Raw genomic sequence first — 15,618 nt, 5'->3', positions numbered from 1 at the left:
AGCGCTTTCGTCTTTACTAAGACATTGTCAAGAAACGAATGAAATACAATTGGAGAGAAAGGTCTCAGGTACACAACAAGATCAAGAATACCAGATGGTTAATTGTCAAAAGGGTAAAAATTAAAAGAGATAATCCAGGATTATCGGATATCACACGGTCACAAACCTAAACAGATTTGACCCTAACCGAAATTACAAAGTATCTTTACAGTCCAAAACATGTAAAAACTGAATATATCAATTTTCTTGCTTATATTTATCTACAACTTTTTTTTATTATGAAAGCATCAAGTTTAAATAAACCGAGACTTGAATTTAGAACATTTCTATTATTTGGCTTGATGAAACAAGATTCAATTATATTCCTTTCAACTGTGTCATTACATGGGATTAAGGCTCTTGCTTGACTCCTGTTAATAGGATGGTCTAAATCTCTCATATGTACGAATAATGCATTCGATATTTGCCCAGTTCTCACAGAATATTGATGCTGTTTGAGCCGTTGTGAAAGAGATTTACCGGTCTGTCCGTAATAGACTTTTTATCACACTTTTTGAAAAGGAATTTCATATATGCAGCCTGGAAGATCTTTAGGAGAATTTTTTATTACTAAACTCTTGACATTAATATTACTGAAAACAACATTTATGTTAAAAAGCTTTAAAATTCTAGGAATATCTAAAAACCTTTCATCATAGGGTAATTTTAGGATGTTATGCTTACTAAATTCAAGTTTGTCATTAGTTGAATAAAATGTTTTTCTAGCTCTTTTCCATGCCACATCTACAAAAGTCCTTGGGTATTTAAGTTTCAATGCAATATCATAAATAGTTTTAATTTCAGCGTCAATAAACTGCGGGCTACAGACATGTAAAGCCCTTAGGAACATCCCAGAAAAAACAGAGAATTTAACATTTTGATGGTGATTGGAGTAGTAATGAACAAAAGAGGCAATGTTAGTTGATTTTCGAAAGACTGAAAAGGTGAAATTTCTATCATTTCTATGGACAGTTACATCAAGAAAATTCAAATTACAATTTCTTTCTTCCTCTACAGTAAATTTTATAGAAGGGGACTAAATTATGGAGATTTTCGTGAACTGGCCAAATACAGAAAATATTATCCACATATCTAAACCAAATAACTTTTTGGGCAAAATTCTTGGTATGAGTTTTGTCTCAAAAAATTCCATGTAAATATTGCTAAGGACGGGAGATAAGGGATTACCCATAGCCATGCCAAAACTTTTATACAAAAAATTCCCCATTAAAACAAAATTTACTATTTCAATAATATTAATGTCAAGAGTTTAGTAATCAAAAATTCTCATAAAGATCTTCCAGGCTGCATATATGAAATTCCTTGCAAAAAGTGTGATAAAGTCTATTACGGACAGACCAGTAAATCATTTTCACAACGTCTCAAACAGCATCAATATTCTGTGAGAACTGGGCAAATATCGAATGCATTATTCGTGCATATGAGAGATTTAGACCATCCTCTTAAACTGGTAGTCAAGCAAGAGCCTTAAATCCCATGTAATGACAGTTAAAAGGAATATCACTGAATCTTGTTTCATCAAGTCAATAATAGAAATGTTCTAAATTTAATTAGTCTTGGTTTTTTATTTAAACTTGATGCTTTCATAGTAAAAAAAAAGTTGTAGATAAATATAAGCAACAAAATTAATATATTCAGTTTTTACATGTTTTGGACTGTAAGATACTTTGTAATTTCGGTTAGGGTCAAATCTGTTTAGGTTTGTGACCGTGTGATATCCGATAATCCTGGATTATCTCTTTTAATTTTTACCCTTTTGACAATTAACCATCTGGTATTCTTGATCTTGTTGTGTACCTGAGACCTTTCTCTCCAATTGTATTTCATTAGTTCCTTGACAATGTCTTAGTAAAGACGAAAGCGCTTGGATTTCTGACTATCATTTTCTGTGGGATTCACTATATGTATATATATATATATATATATATATAGATAGTTCTAGATATATATATAATATATAGCTATATAGATAGATTATATAGATATAAATTAGTATATATAATATTATATATATATAGATATATATATATCTTATATATATTACATATTATAGATAATCTAATATATATAGATAATCTATATAATATTTGAATATAGATATATCTATATATATAATATATATATATAGCTATATAGAGATATAATAGATAGATATAGCTAGATATAGTAGTTGAGATATAGATATATAGATATCTATCTATATATAGATGATATATTATCTTAATTATATAGATATCTATATATCTATATATATTATATATATATATATATCTTATAGTATATATGTATATCTATATAAATATTATATATAGATATATCTATATATAATTATTTATATATATAGATATATCTATATATATATTTATATATGATATATATAATATATATATATATATATTATATCTATATACTATATATATTCTATATATATATATATCTAATATTTATATCTTATTATATCTTATATATCTATATATATAAGATATATCTATATATAATATTTATATATATATATTCTATATAATATATATATATATATATATATCTATATATATATATCTATATACAATATATATGGTTATATATATATATATATATATCTAATTATATATATATTCGCTATATATATATATATATATATATATATATATATAGATATATATATAATATATATCTATATATTATATTATTAATATATCCCAATCAGGAGTTTATTAGACTGTGGGGACCGATCTAGATGTGAATGCAAATACAGAACTTATTTTTTGGCGATGGCAGATGGTCGACTACGAAGTCAGAACTCCAATCAATGAATAATCCGAAAAGCATTTATATTTCCTCCAACGGCCATTATACTTCGTTTCATTACCAACGCGTGAACTTCCGAGACTGGCTGTTTGTTTACTTATTCAATTGCCTTCTTTGTTTCAAGGTCTGTGTATTCATTTGATGGTATAACTTGCTAGTGTTTTTTTTCTTTGATGATTTTTTTTTTAGAAATTCAATCGAAAAGTTTAGATTAAAACCTCAATCAATAACTTGCTTCATCTCGGTTTCTCGGCGAAGAGAGGGTTAATTGGATTTTGCCGTCGATCAAAAAAAAAACTTTATAAGTCCACTTAACAATGAACAAACTCTATTTAAGTTCGGCGTCTGTTTAATAACACTTTTCTTTTAATTGTATCGCGTTGGAATTCACTGACCCTTATCATTTCCTCATTGTTTTCCTTCTTGCTTTGCACATTTTTATTGATTAACAATGATTTTTAACTTTGGTATCTGACCTGAACTACGTAGGGGGTTAGGGCCATCAGTGCACCTCATCCGGTGCACTGTAGGCATTACTAAAGGTTCTTTGCAGCGTCCCTTCGGCCCCTAGCTGCAGCCCCTTTCGTTCCTTTTACTGTCCATAATTTCGTATTCTTTTTCTTCCATCTTACTTTCTACCCTCTCCTAGCAGTTGATTCATAGTGCAACTGCTTTGAGGTTTTCCTCCTGTTGCACCTTTCAAACCTTTTACTGCGTATTTCCGTTCTAGCACTGAATGACCTCATAGGTCCCAGTGCTTGGCCGTTGGCCTAAATTTTATATTCAACTCAACACATCGCTGAATGGCCTCACAGGTCCCAGCGCCTGGTGGTCTTTTGCCCTTAATACTGTATTCAATTCAGTTTTTACAGAAGCCTCGAAATGCAAGGAATGTGTCTAGGCATTTGAGAGAGAGAGAGAGAGAGAGAGAGAGGAGAGAGAGAGAGAGAATTTTATATCTCATTCCGGAAACTAGTCGCTAGAAATCTTGTTTTTAAACATCCTGAAGTATCGAAGTGCGCAGATTTACAGTACGAACAAGCAGTGTACATTGTAACTATATCGTCACATACCATTAGCCAGCGCCACAGTGACGTGATCGCCATGGTCATGGCCTGCCACCTCGGTGGCCGCGGGTTCGATTGTCGGGCATTCCACTGAGGTGTTAGAGATGTGTATTTCTGGTGATAGAAGTTCACTCTCGACGTGGTTCGGAAGTCACGTAAAGCCGTTGGTCCCGTTGCTGAATAACGACTGGCTCCATGCAACGTAAAAACACCATACAAACAAATAAACATTAAGTCTTAAAGCTCCAACGTGTCAAATTACGTTAAAATGTAACAGATTATGTCAATAAAAACTACTGAATAGTTTAGTTGAATGATAGTTACGTCAGACTGACCAATTTCAACATTTTATTTTGCTTTCGAAAGGTATCATGGATATTTGAATTTGAAGTCTTTGTTTTCTAAAATGTTAAAGAAAGGTTTGATTATGTCATTTAAACGAATTTTCGTTGAGTTGAGTTGAATATAGAATTTAGGCCAAAGGCCAAGCGCTGGGACCTATGAGGTCTTTCAGCGCTGAAACGGAAATTGGCAGTAGGAAAACCTCAAAGCAGTTGCACTATGCTATGAATCAATTGTTAGGAGAGGGTGGAAAATAAGATGAAGAAAGAGAATATGAAAAGAGGTACAGTAAAAGGAACGAAAGTGGTTGCAGCTCGGGGCCGAAAGGCACGCTGCAAAGAACATTAAGTCATGCCTACAGTGCACCGCATGAGGTCCAGTGACGGCACTACCCCCGCGAGGGGAAGAAGACCATTGTCTCGACGAATTTCAGCCACAATTTGACAGTCGGTAATAAACATTTCGTAGAATGAGCGTCAACGTTGTTTAAATCAAAGTAATTCCTATGAATTGGATGCATCATATGTACATTGTAACACATTTCTCTTGCACTGGAAGAGCGATTCAAATGAGACTTCATTATAATGAAGCGTTCATCATACGCTGGCAGAATTAACGTTCATATTTTTTTTAGCATTTTTATTGTATTTATAAACTATCGAAAAATATTTGGAGACATGGGGTTGATCGTCATGATGTGACAGTAACAGAAATTAAATGGAAATTAGTTGTGCTATTTTGCAGGGAATGTGATGATGATGACATATGTGTAAAAGAGGGTTTGTTGTGTAGAGACGTGGTTTGTTGTGTTAAACAGGTTTTCATGCACCTCTGAGAAGGAATGTTAAGGAGCCTAATTCGCAGATATATACGTAGAGGCCACAAACCTTTACTTCTGATGTCTTAAGTTGAAGTCGATATACTCTGCTTCCAGTATACTAATTTGTTCACGGCAACAACAAATCCTATAACAACTTTTCTTTTCATTTCCATTTTATTTTCTTTCGTGTTTGGTGTCCAATATTGAACAGAAGCTACATAGCTACTCAATCTAATTGCTGAAAATATATAGTCATTAGTTTGCATTTCCATAGAATTCACTGACGGTAGATTAGGCAGACTGTGATTGGGACCAAGGCCTACTAGATCCAGTGGACTGACTGTGGTTGTGATATTGGTCTACTAGACCCAGTGGACTGACTGTGGTTGTGACCAAGGTCATGCTAAACCCAGTGGACGGACTGTGGTTGTGATCGTCTACTAGACCCAGTGGACTGACTGTTTGTGGCCAAGGTCTAGGCTCTAGCTAGACCCAGTGGACTGACTGTGGTTGTGGCCAAGGTCTACTAGACCCAGTGAACTGACTGTCGTTGTGACCAAGGTCTACTAGACCCAGTGGACTGACTGTGGTTGTGGCCAAGGTCTACTAGACCCAGTGGACTGACTGTGGTTGTGGCCAAGGTCTGCTAAACCCAGTGGACGGACTGTGGTTGTGATCGTCTACTAGACCCAGTGGACTGACTGTGGTTGTGGTCAAGGTCTAGACTCTAGAGATAAACCCAGTGGACTGGCAGACGTGAACTTCCTCCTTGTACTGTCCACTCCCCAGCCGAGGGTGATGAAAATTTCAGGAGCTTTGAGGAATCCAGGTAAGCCGAGAGGCCGGTGGGGGTGGAGCGGGGGGGGGGGGGTCGGGGGGGGGGGGGGGGGTGTGAGGAAGATGTGTTAAGAGGAGGAAGAACACGACGAGGAAATTGTGTGCGTGAGTGAAGTTTCTTTTCCGCTGGTATACTAGTGGTTAGTGTCGTGGTGCCACTCGGATGTAGCGGGTTCGCATCCATCCCAGGGCGGTGAAAAATCACTGGCTTTTTATCACGGTTAGTTATGGCTGCAGTGTGGGGTCTGCGGTGGAAGGTTGAAACCAACGTTCTTTGGAAGCTTGAATTTCAAGTTAGTGGCCTCTTTGGTGTGCTTGTTCCATGTGAATAGGTTTCGTCTACTAAAAACATAATAATAATAATAATAATAATAATAATAATAATAATAATAATAATAATAATAATAAAAGGGTAGTCATGTGTGCTTCTGTTACGTGACTACACGTAAGCTCATTAGATGTGAAAATGCATGAGTATACTTTTCATGCTGAAGCAACATATGTTGCTTTATTTAATCATGGCTGTCATGTTGATTCTTGCTTTTAGGCGTTGTCACGCAGGTTCGTGTCTTTCATCCTTGGCTTTTATCTGGATTTACTAAACACTTTCAATGTTTTATTTAAGGGCACTCTTGAGGTCTTAGAAATATATTATAGTAGATTCTCATCATCCGTGCATCTGATGTCTAGGCCAGTCCCTTACGACGCTCCTGATTGGCTGATGATAAGCCAGTCACAGGGCTGGAAACTCTCAGTCTCTCTCTCGAGAGAGTTCACATAGGCAGGATGTATGTTCCACCTCTCCTGAGGGATACTTTTGCGAACCTTTTTACTCGGAGTAACTTAAAACACTTGTGCTGTCACATCTCAGTCGGCCACACCCTGAATGAAAAGTATTTATTTATTTATTTATTTATTTATTTATTTATTTATTTATTTATTTATTTATTTATTTATTTGTGCATTTTTAAGAGTCAATTGTTTGGATCTTTCTTTAATCCGTTCACTTCTGAGTTTTTTTTTTTTTTTTAGACACTTTAGGCTGCCGTGGCTGGAAGGTGGGCATGCCCAAGGTATATGTCTGTGATGCCCTGCACATAATGTTAAAAAACCACATTATTTAGGCAACACATGTTTGAATGGCGTTAAGCATGCGACTTTATAAATATTTACATATGTTACATCATAAATTGAAAATAGATGTGCAAATACTCTTATATGTCTGTGATAGATGCCCTGGACACATTGTTAACAAAAACCACATTATTTAGGTAACACATGTTTGAATAGCATTAAGCATGCTTCTTTATAAATATTTACATATTATGTACGTCGTAAATTGAAAATAAGTATACAAATACTCTGCTAACCGTATAAAATGCACTGTAGGCATTAATGTAATCTACTAGAAGCCAGGAAATGAAACCAGACATTCCCGTATCGTCGGAAGGTCGCAAAATCCTGATTTCCAATTGCAGTTCCGTCATTAATGATCATATATGAATTTCTGGCCAGTGAGGAGATGTCAGAAAAAAAACGAAGGGAAAAAAAAGAGAAGAAAATGAGATGGCAGGATATTATCCACGGCCGTAAAATTAGGGATGGCGCGTTTGGCCCTGGGGCATCTATCGATCGGCGAAATACTGGTGGGGGTTTGAAGTGAGAATATGGCCGCCCCTCTACTTTGTTTTTTTTTTTTTGGGGGGGGGGCGGTTGGGAGGTTCCCAGATAAGGGGAATTCATTTCGATCGCAAACAGACTGGAAATATATTGCATTTTCATTTCTCTCTCTCTCTCTCTAGTTTTTTCCCCATTATTTTTAGTTAAAGAAAACTCATTTCGATTAGGAAAGTAAGGGAGATGTTGATCAGCCTTTTGAAAGATTTTCATTTTCTTTTCCGTCCTCGTTAGCATCCGATATTTCTTTGGTCCCCCCAACTCCCCCCAAAAAAAATAAAAGAAAACGAACTGAAAAATATGGCGTTATTTCTTCTTCCGTTTTCTTTGCGAATTTATTTTTATATTTTAGACAAGTTGTGTTCAGATAGGGGGAAAAAATATGGCGTTCATTCTTATATCTTTCCTTTTTCTTTGTTTTCTTTTGCGATTTGTTGTTTTGCCTTCTATTTTTCCTCTCTCATTTTTTCAGCTGAAGAAAAAAAAAATATTGATCAGAAATACAAAATATGGCGACGTTCCTTTGTTTTTCTTTTACCTCAAGTTTTGTCAGCTCAGGAAAAATCTGATTGACGCTGAAAGTATAACACAGCTTTATTTCGGCGGCTTTGAAGTCTATATATATATTTTCTCCAGCCATGAAAAACTATACAGGTCGAAGAGAAATGAAATGAAAATCGGAATCAAATATAGCAAAAGCCTACTTCAGTTTTCCCCTCATCGATGTTCATAATCGCCTACGAGGAATCACAAACACAAATGAATTTCCATGAAAGGATGCGGAATCTCTTCGCTTTGAACGTTGCTAGGCAAAAATGTAACTTTTTTTTAGACGAAAAGGGTAAACGGAGAGTTGGTGTTTTTCGTTTTTACACCTGGCACGTCAAAAGCGATGCCTATTAATAATTTCCCCGTGGTTATTTACAGGCATTTTTTCAAAGTCTCCATCATTTTGGTAGGATGAAATGTTGCTCGTAATTTCCACTGCTGTTTCCTCAAGTTAGGTGGTTGAGTTGAGTTGAATATAGAATTTAGAATTGGGACCTATGAGGCCATTCAACGCTGAAACGGAAACTGACAGTAGACGGGTTGATAGGTGTAACAGGAAGAAAACCTCAAAGCAGTTACAGTATGAAGCAATTGTTAGGAGAGGGTGGAAAATAAGATGGAAGAAAGAGAATACGAAAGGAGGTACAGTAAAAGGAACGAAAGGGGTTCCAGCTAGGGGCCGAAGGCATGCTGCGAAGAACCTTAAGTAATGCCTACAGTTTCACCGCATGAGGTGCACTGACGGCACTACCCTCTACGGGGAAGTTAGGTGATACAATACAGCTGATGTCATGTTTAAAAAAAATATTGTTAAGACTGAACATATTATTATTATTATTTTTTTTTTCTTTTTTCTTTGCTCTATCACAGTCCTCCAATTCGACTGGGTGGTATTTATAGTGTGGGGTTCCGGGTTGCATCCTGCCTCCTTAGGAGTCCATCACTTTTCTTACTATGTGTGCCGTTTCTAGGATCACACTCTTCTGCATGAGTCCTGGAGCTACTTCGAGCCTCTAGTTTTTCTAGATTCCTTTTCAGGGATCTTGGGATCGCGCCTAGTGCTCCTATGATTATGGGTACGATTTCCACTGGCATATCCCATATCCTTCTTATTTCTATTTTCAGATCTTGATACTTATCCATTTTTCCCTCTCTTTCTCTTCAACTCTGGTGTCCCATGGTATTGCGACATCAATGAGTGATACTTTCTTCTTGATTTTGTCAATCAACGTCACGTCTGGTCTGTTTGCACGTATCACCCTATCCGTTCTGATACCATAGTCCCAGAGGATCTTTGCATGATCGTTTTCTATCACTCCCTCAGGTTGGTGCTCGTACCACTTATTACTGCAAGGTAGCTGATGTTTCTTGCACAGGCTCCAGTGGAGGGCTTTTGCCACTGAATCATGCCTCTTTTTGTACTGGTTCTGTGCAAGTGCCGGGCATTCGCTTGCTATGTGGTTTATGGTTTCATTTTTCATATTGCACTTCCTACATATGGGAGAGAAGTTATTTTCCGTCTATCGTTCTTTGAATATATCTGGTTCTTAGGGCCTGATCTTGTGCCGCTGTTATCATTCCTTCAGTTTCCTTCTTTAGCTCTCCCCTCTGTAGCCATTGCCAATTGTCATCGCTGGCTAGTTCTTTAGTCTGTCTCCTGTATTGTCCGTGCATTGGTTTGTTGTGCCAGTCCTCTGTTCTGTCTGTCATTCTCCTGTCTCTGTATATTGCTGGGTCTTCGTCTACTTTTATTAGTCCTTCTTCCCATGCACTCTTTAGCCACTCGTCTTCACTGGTTTTCAGATATTGCCCCAGTGCTCTGTTCTCGATGTTGACGCAGTCCTCTATACTTAGTAGTCCTCTCCCTCCTTCCTTTCGTGTTATTTATAGTCTGTCCGTATTTGCTCTTGGGTGTAGTGCTTTGTGTATTGTCATATGTTTCCTGGTTTTCTGATCTATGCTGCGGAGTTCTGCCTTCGTCCATTCCACTATTCCTGCGCTGTATCTGATTACTGGCACTGCCCATGTGTTTATGGCTTTTATCATATTTCCTCCATTGAGTTTTGACTTGAGTATCGCCTTGAGTCTCTGCATGTATTCTTTCCTGATCGTGTCCTTCATCTTTTGGTGTTTTATATCCCCTCCTTCCATTATTCCCAGGTATTTGTATCCTGTCTCATCTATGTGTTTGATGTTGCTCCCATCTGGTAGCTTTATCCCTTCAGTTCTCGTTACTTTGCCTTTTTGTATGTTGACTAAGGCGCATTTTTTCTATTCCAAACTCCATCCTGATGTTCCCAGATACAATCCTTACAGTCTGGATTAGGGTATCTATTTCCTTGATGCTCTTACCATACAGCTTGATGTCGTCCATGAACATCAGATGGTTGATTCTGTTGCCTCTTTTCTTGAGTTGGTACCCGGCATCCATCTTCTGTAGTACTTTTGTCATGGGAATCATGGCTACTACGAAGAGTAGTGGGGACAGTGAGTCGCCCTGGAAGATCCCTCTCCTGATATTAACCTCTGCTAGTCTTATTCCAGAGCTTGTAGGTATGTATTCCAGTTGCGCATTGTATTTTTGAGGAAGCTGACGGTGTTTTCCTCTGCCCCATTACATTTTCAGGCATTCTATTAGCCATGTGTGTGGTATCATGTCGAAGGCTTTCTTATAGTCTATCCATGCCATGCTTAGGTTGGTTTTCCTTCTCCTACTGTTCTTCATTACCATTTTGTCTATCAGGAGCTGGTCCTTTGTGCCCCTACACTTCCTTCTGCAGCCTTTCTGTTGGTTGGGGATGGTGTTTGTATCCTCTAGGTAGTTGTATAGGCTTTCACTGATACCTGTTAGTAACTTCCACATTATTGGTAGGGCAGTGATAGGCCTGTAGTTACTGGCTATATTTCCCTTACTCTTGTCTTTTTGTACTAAGGATTGTTCTTCCTATTATTATTATTATTATATTATATTATTATTATTATTATTATTATTATATCCGAACTAAACCTTCTTACAGTTTTCTTCTGGAGATGGAAAAAGAAACCCAAAAGGTTTTATTATAATCTATTTACTTGTAAGTATTGACATAGTAAATTACTTAAAACTCAAGTAATTTTGGTTTTGGCCATTTTTCAAGAAATTTGTTATTATTATTATTATTATTATTATTATTATTATTATTATTATTATTACAGTAGATGAAATCTATCCACAAGGAACAAGCACACCAAAGGGGCCATTGACTTGAAATTCAATCCTCGAAGAATGTTGTTGTTTCAAACCTCCCACCGCAGACCCCCACACTGCAGCAGGAACTGATCGCGATGCAGAGCCAGTGATTTTTCATCCCCTTGGGGGGTGGGGTGGGGGGCGCGAACCCGCGACATCTGAGCTGCATGAGCGACACTAGTCACTATACCAGCGGACCAACTTACATGTGTTTCCTAATATTATTACCGATTTACTAGTGTAATACAATGTACAGAGAGGAAATACTTGGAATATAATGTTAAAGTTAGCTCCTGTTGCCTAATGTCTTTTGATAATATTTACTGCATATGTAGTACTAATAAACATTAAGTGAATTTAACGAGAATTCTCGCAGACCTCCAAGCGGGAAATAAATATCAAGTTCTTAAAGAAAAAATAATACTAATAAAATTTGTGTAAGCGATGAAACTCAGATAATCGAGGAAAGTCGTAGATCTGATTTCACAGGAATATGGAGGGATATACAGATTTACGTACACAAAATAGAAAGAAATAAAGAAACATTTGGTATACAATTGCTGCACACAGTAAAAGAAACACCTCGTCCTCACGACCTTATCCTCAGATACTCCCTTCTCAGAGGCTTCATTGTTCGGAATTTCTTAGAGTAAAGTTTAGTGTTTCGAACATAATCCAGTACTCACCCTGAATACATTATGCGCTGCCGTTATCGGGGATGGCGACGAATATAGGAAGGTGAAATTGGAAAATAAATTCACTCGAGCAACGGCCAAAAAATGAATTGCACGTGACTTTAACTTTTGAATGGTCGTGGTTTATCAATTAGTCAGCGACGAATAATGATCGTCATTTCCGTCTGAAAAAGGAAACACCTTCCCTCGAACATGACCATCATCAGTTTATCAGTAATGAATTGGCGTTTAAAAGTAGGAACGCATAATCGTAAAGCGCAACTAGTACGACGTGCTACGTTGAAGTTATACACGCTGTTACGTCGTGATGTTTATAATACATAACATTAATAATACTGGGTTTCAGCGTAAAAGGATGTTCATTGATATTCTCGTCGGCTCTTGCGATGTTACAGAATTTTGCATGAACCGGGAATAGAGAGCAAACGTTGGTTTTTTTTATTTTAAAGAAGTCCGTAATGCAATTTGCTTTTGTTTTGTCTTCGTGTTTAAAGGCAAGGACTAAACAACATGAGCCTTTTCTGCATCAGACACGCACACACACATAATATGTTAATTATATTATATATATATATATTATCTATATATATATAATTATATATATATAAAACCAGCTTTACTCAACAGTTGATACTAAAGAAATAAAAGTTGAAGAAAAGCATTCCTTTTGTGATGCTGACAGCAGAGGAAAATAATGTCCTTACGCTTGACATTAACTCAGACTCTCTCTCTCTCTCTCTCCGAATCAAAGCTCTTTCCATCGGCGACGATCGATAAAAGACGGCGGATTTCTGGAAAGACACGCTACATCAGCTACTTAAAAATCAATAACACGGGCATAAAACACGCTACGCCATGCAAGGAGCCTTCTTCAGTACCAAGAAGAAGAAGAAGAACCCCGGTTATTGGCAGTCCTGTGAATGTCTCGCCGAAGAAGAAGACAAGACAGAAGGCATACCTGCTTAAAAGCCACAGGAAACGGGAAGCTTATGCAAAGCTGGGGAAATTATAATCTCTTTGTACCTCCGAATGCTGTAGATGTCGGCTGCAACGGAGATGAGGATTCCTAGGGGTGGGCCGTTGGTGGGGTTGGCATGGACACCCCTACTCCTCGTCCTCCCCCTCCGGCTGCTCCTGCTCCACCCCCCGAGCCAGTTCCCGACTGGGTGAAGCCATACACACACACTCACACACAGTTGAGCCTTGACTGTTGAGAGAGAAAGTTGTGGGTGGACGTCGCTCCTGCGTCCATGTTCCCCCCAGCAGTAGTGCCATTGCCTTGTTCTCTTAGCACGGTCGTGGATACTTGAGAGGATATATATACTTAGCACCTCGCGAAAGAAGCAGGGACCTTCCATGAACTAACTTCCAGAACAGGCAAGTAGCAACGACGACGTTTGACGGTTAAAATGGGAAAATTCAGACTATTGCAGTATTTTAAGCGAGAACAACCTGTCCGCCTTCGATCGAGAGGTTTTGCTTCGCTCGAATCACACTCTCACTCTCTCCCTCTCTCACTCTCCCTCTCTTTATTTCCCGCCAAAATGCCATTCCCCCATCGGCTGCTAAATTATTCACTGGCGGCGTATAAATGGTTTACCGATTCTCCAAACACTTTGGAAATGAATTGAGAGGAGGAGACTGTGTCCCTGACGGCTGTCTTGTTGAGTGTCATTCGTTTGTGATGGAGATTTGTGGCGATTCTTATTGAATGGAAAACTGTTGAAAGTCATTCGAGTTTAATATATTCTTGTAGCAGTGCGTATTGCGTAGTGTAATTGCAGGGTAAAGCTATGGATTCATTAAATAAACTTTGTGTCATTTTTGTCTGTTTATAGACAAGGTATCATTTCATCTATTAAGTTTATTTGTTAAAACTGATAACTTGAACGCAATTCTTGACATGTATTGTAGATGGAATATGAATGGAAACAGAATAGGCCTATTCTGAGGGATTTGATAAATGAGACTAACGTTTTATCAAGTACCTATCCCATAAGAATTTGGCTTTAAACCTGGTCCTTGAATATATTTAAAGCAAGTAACCTAACTGATTAAAATCGTATGATGATCATTTATTGGTAATTCATATCACTGTTATGCTGACCGTAGGGGTTGGATACGAAAAAGTTTTAATAAATGAATGATGTTCGAAATTTCGGCGTGAGGGAGGGTATTGCCCTTATTATTCTACGTAAATATACGTTTACTGTAAATCCTATATAACGTAATTACCCATTTACTGTATACCTTACATTCGTAAATACCCATTTACCACTATACCCTACATAACGTAAATACTCATTTACTCTTATCATATATAACGTAAATACACATCTACTGTATATCATACATAACGTAAATACCCAATTACTGTATACCCTGCATAAAATGGCAAACCGGGAGAAAATTTGCTTTTAAACAAAGGAATGCTAATAGTGTGTGTGTGTGTGTGTGTGTGTGAGAGAGAGAGAGAGAGAGAGAGAGAGAGAGAGAGAGAGAGAGAGTGAGGGGGGATGGGGAATTGTTGCTTAGCTAAATGTAACATATTCAAATTAAATTTTTAGCAGCAGTTAAAAGGGTCTGACACTTTTAAACTCGATTACGACGCTTTCCAAACTTGAATTGGAAACTGGTGGAAAAAAATTGAATTTTATACCATAATTTTCTCCGTTATCAGTGACGGATGGTAACTCTGAAAACATCTGTTAAATTTGATGGTTTTTTAACGTTCCCGTAAATGTACCTGGACTTAAATATTTGTGGTCAACAGGAATAAGATACTTTTGATCAGCTAGACTAGACACTTATGACGGTGCATTTGTTTAAAACTATTGTTCGCAAACCTTTGTCGGTAGTATCATGTCTGTTATATGTATCTTAGGGTAAATATTAGTGTTATATATACAACATTTAACAACTAGGGGTACCTTGTCGAAGAAACTATGAGCATAATACCTTTTGACCACCTCAAAACTCGATCCAATTGTTATAGCGAATATCTTATCCTAACTTTTCATTGTTACATTGCCTCCATTTTCATTCAGTTCAACATAATTGAAGTTTATAGTACCCGATGGGCAGCTGTTATGGTTTTTCTATTTTTTATATATATTTTATTCGTTTTGGTTAGTCTTAGCTTAAAAAAAAAAACTTACTAGCCAGAGCAGAACGCAAGGTGTTATGGCTATGGTGGATTTATAGCGAAAATATATTTTAGGAGTCATGAGTAATCGGTTGTTGACGAAAATAGTTTAGAGGGATGTAGTTTTCACCTTTTTTTAATTTGTAGTGTCATAATTGCTCTAAAATGTTCATTTCTAATATGTAACGTGCGGTAATAATACATAAATTTGGAAAAATAATACGCTTATTTAGATAAACTTTCTTTCCCTCCATACAAGGCAAAAACTTGCAGAATTTTGAACGAAGTTGCCCAAGAAAATTCTAGCGATGCTTTTTATGGGGTTCTGGGTAAAGGTCAGTTGCCTGGCAGCCGAAGTAAAATGACTGGGCAGAAAGTTTGTTAAAAAT

The 15,618-nt window shown here is 37.1% G+C and overlaps 1 protein-coding gene across 3 annotated transcripts in view; it reads left to right on the top strand.

The window, feature by feature from the left end:
- Nucleotides 1-15,618, top strand: part of LOC135202234 (uncharacterized) — a 195,573-nt gene that overhangs the window by 38,475 nt on the left and 141,480 nt on the right. For 2 of the 3 annotated variants that reach the window (XR_010311691.1, XM_064231507.1), the window contains exon 1: nt 13,256-13,461. The exons of the other annotated variant lie outside the window; for it this stretch is intronic. The gene's annotated coding sequence lies outside the window, so the exon portion shown is untranslated. Of the gene's footprint in view, nt 1-13,255; nt 13,462-15,618 lie in introns of those variants that run through there. 3 annotated transcript variants of the gene reach the window in all.

The sequence above is a fragment of the Macrobrachium nipponense genome, chromosome 30, assembly GCF_015104395.2.
Source record: "Macrobrachium nipponense isolate FS-2020 chromosome 30, ASM1510439v2, whole genome shotgun sequence".
Lineage (NCBI taxonomy): Eukaryota > Metazoa > Arthropoda > Malacostraca > Decapoda > Palaemonidae > Macrobrachium > Macrobrachium nipponense.
This window is presented reverse-complemented; position numbering and strand designations above follow the sequence as displayed.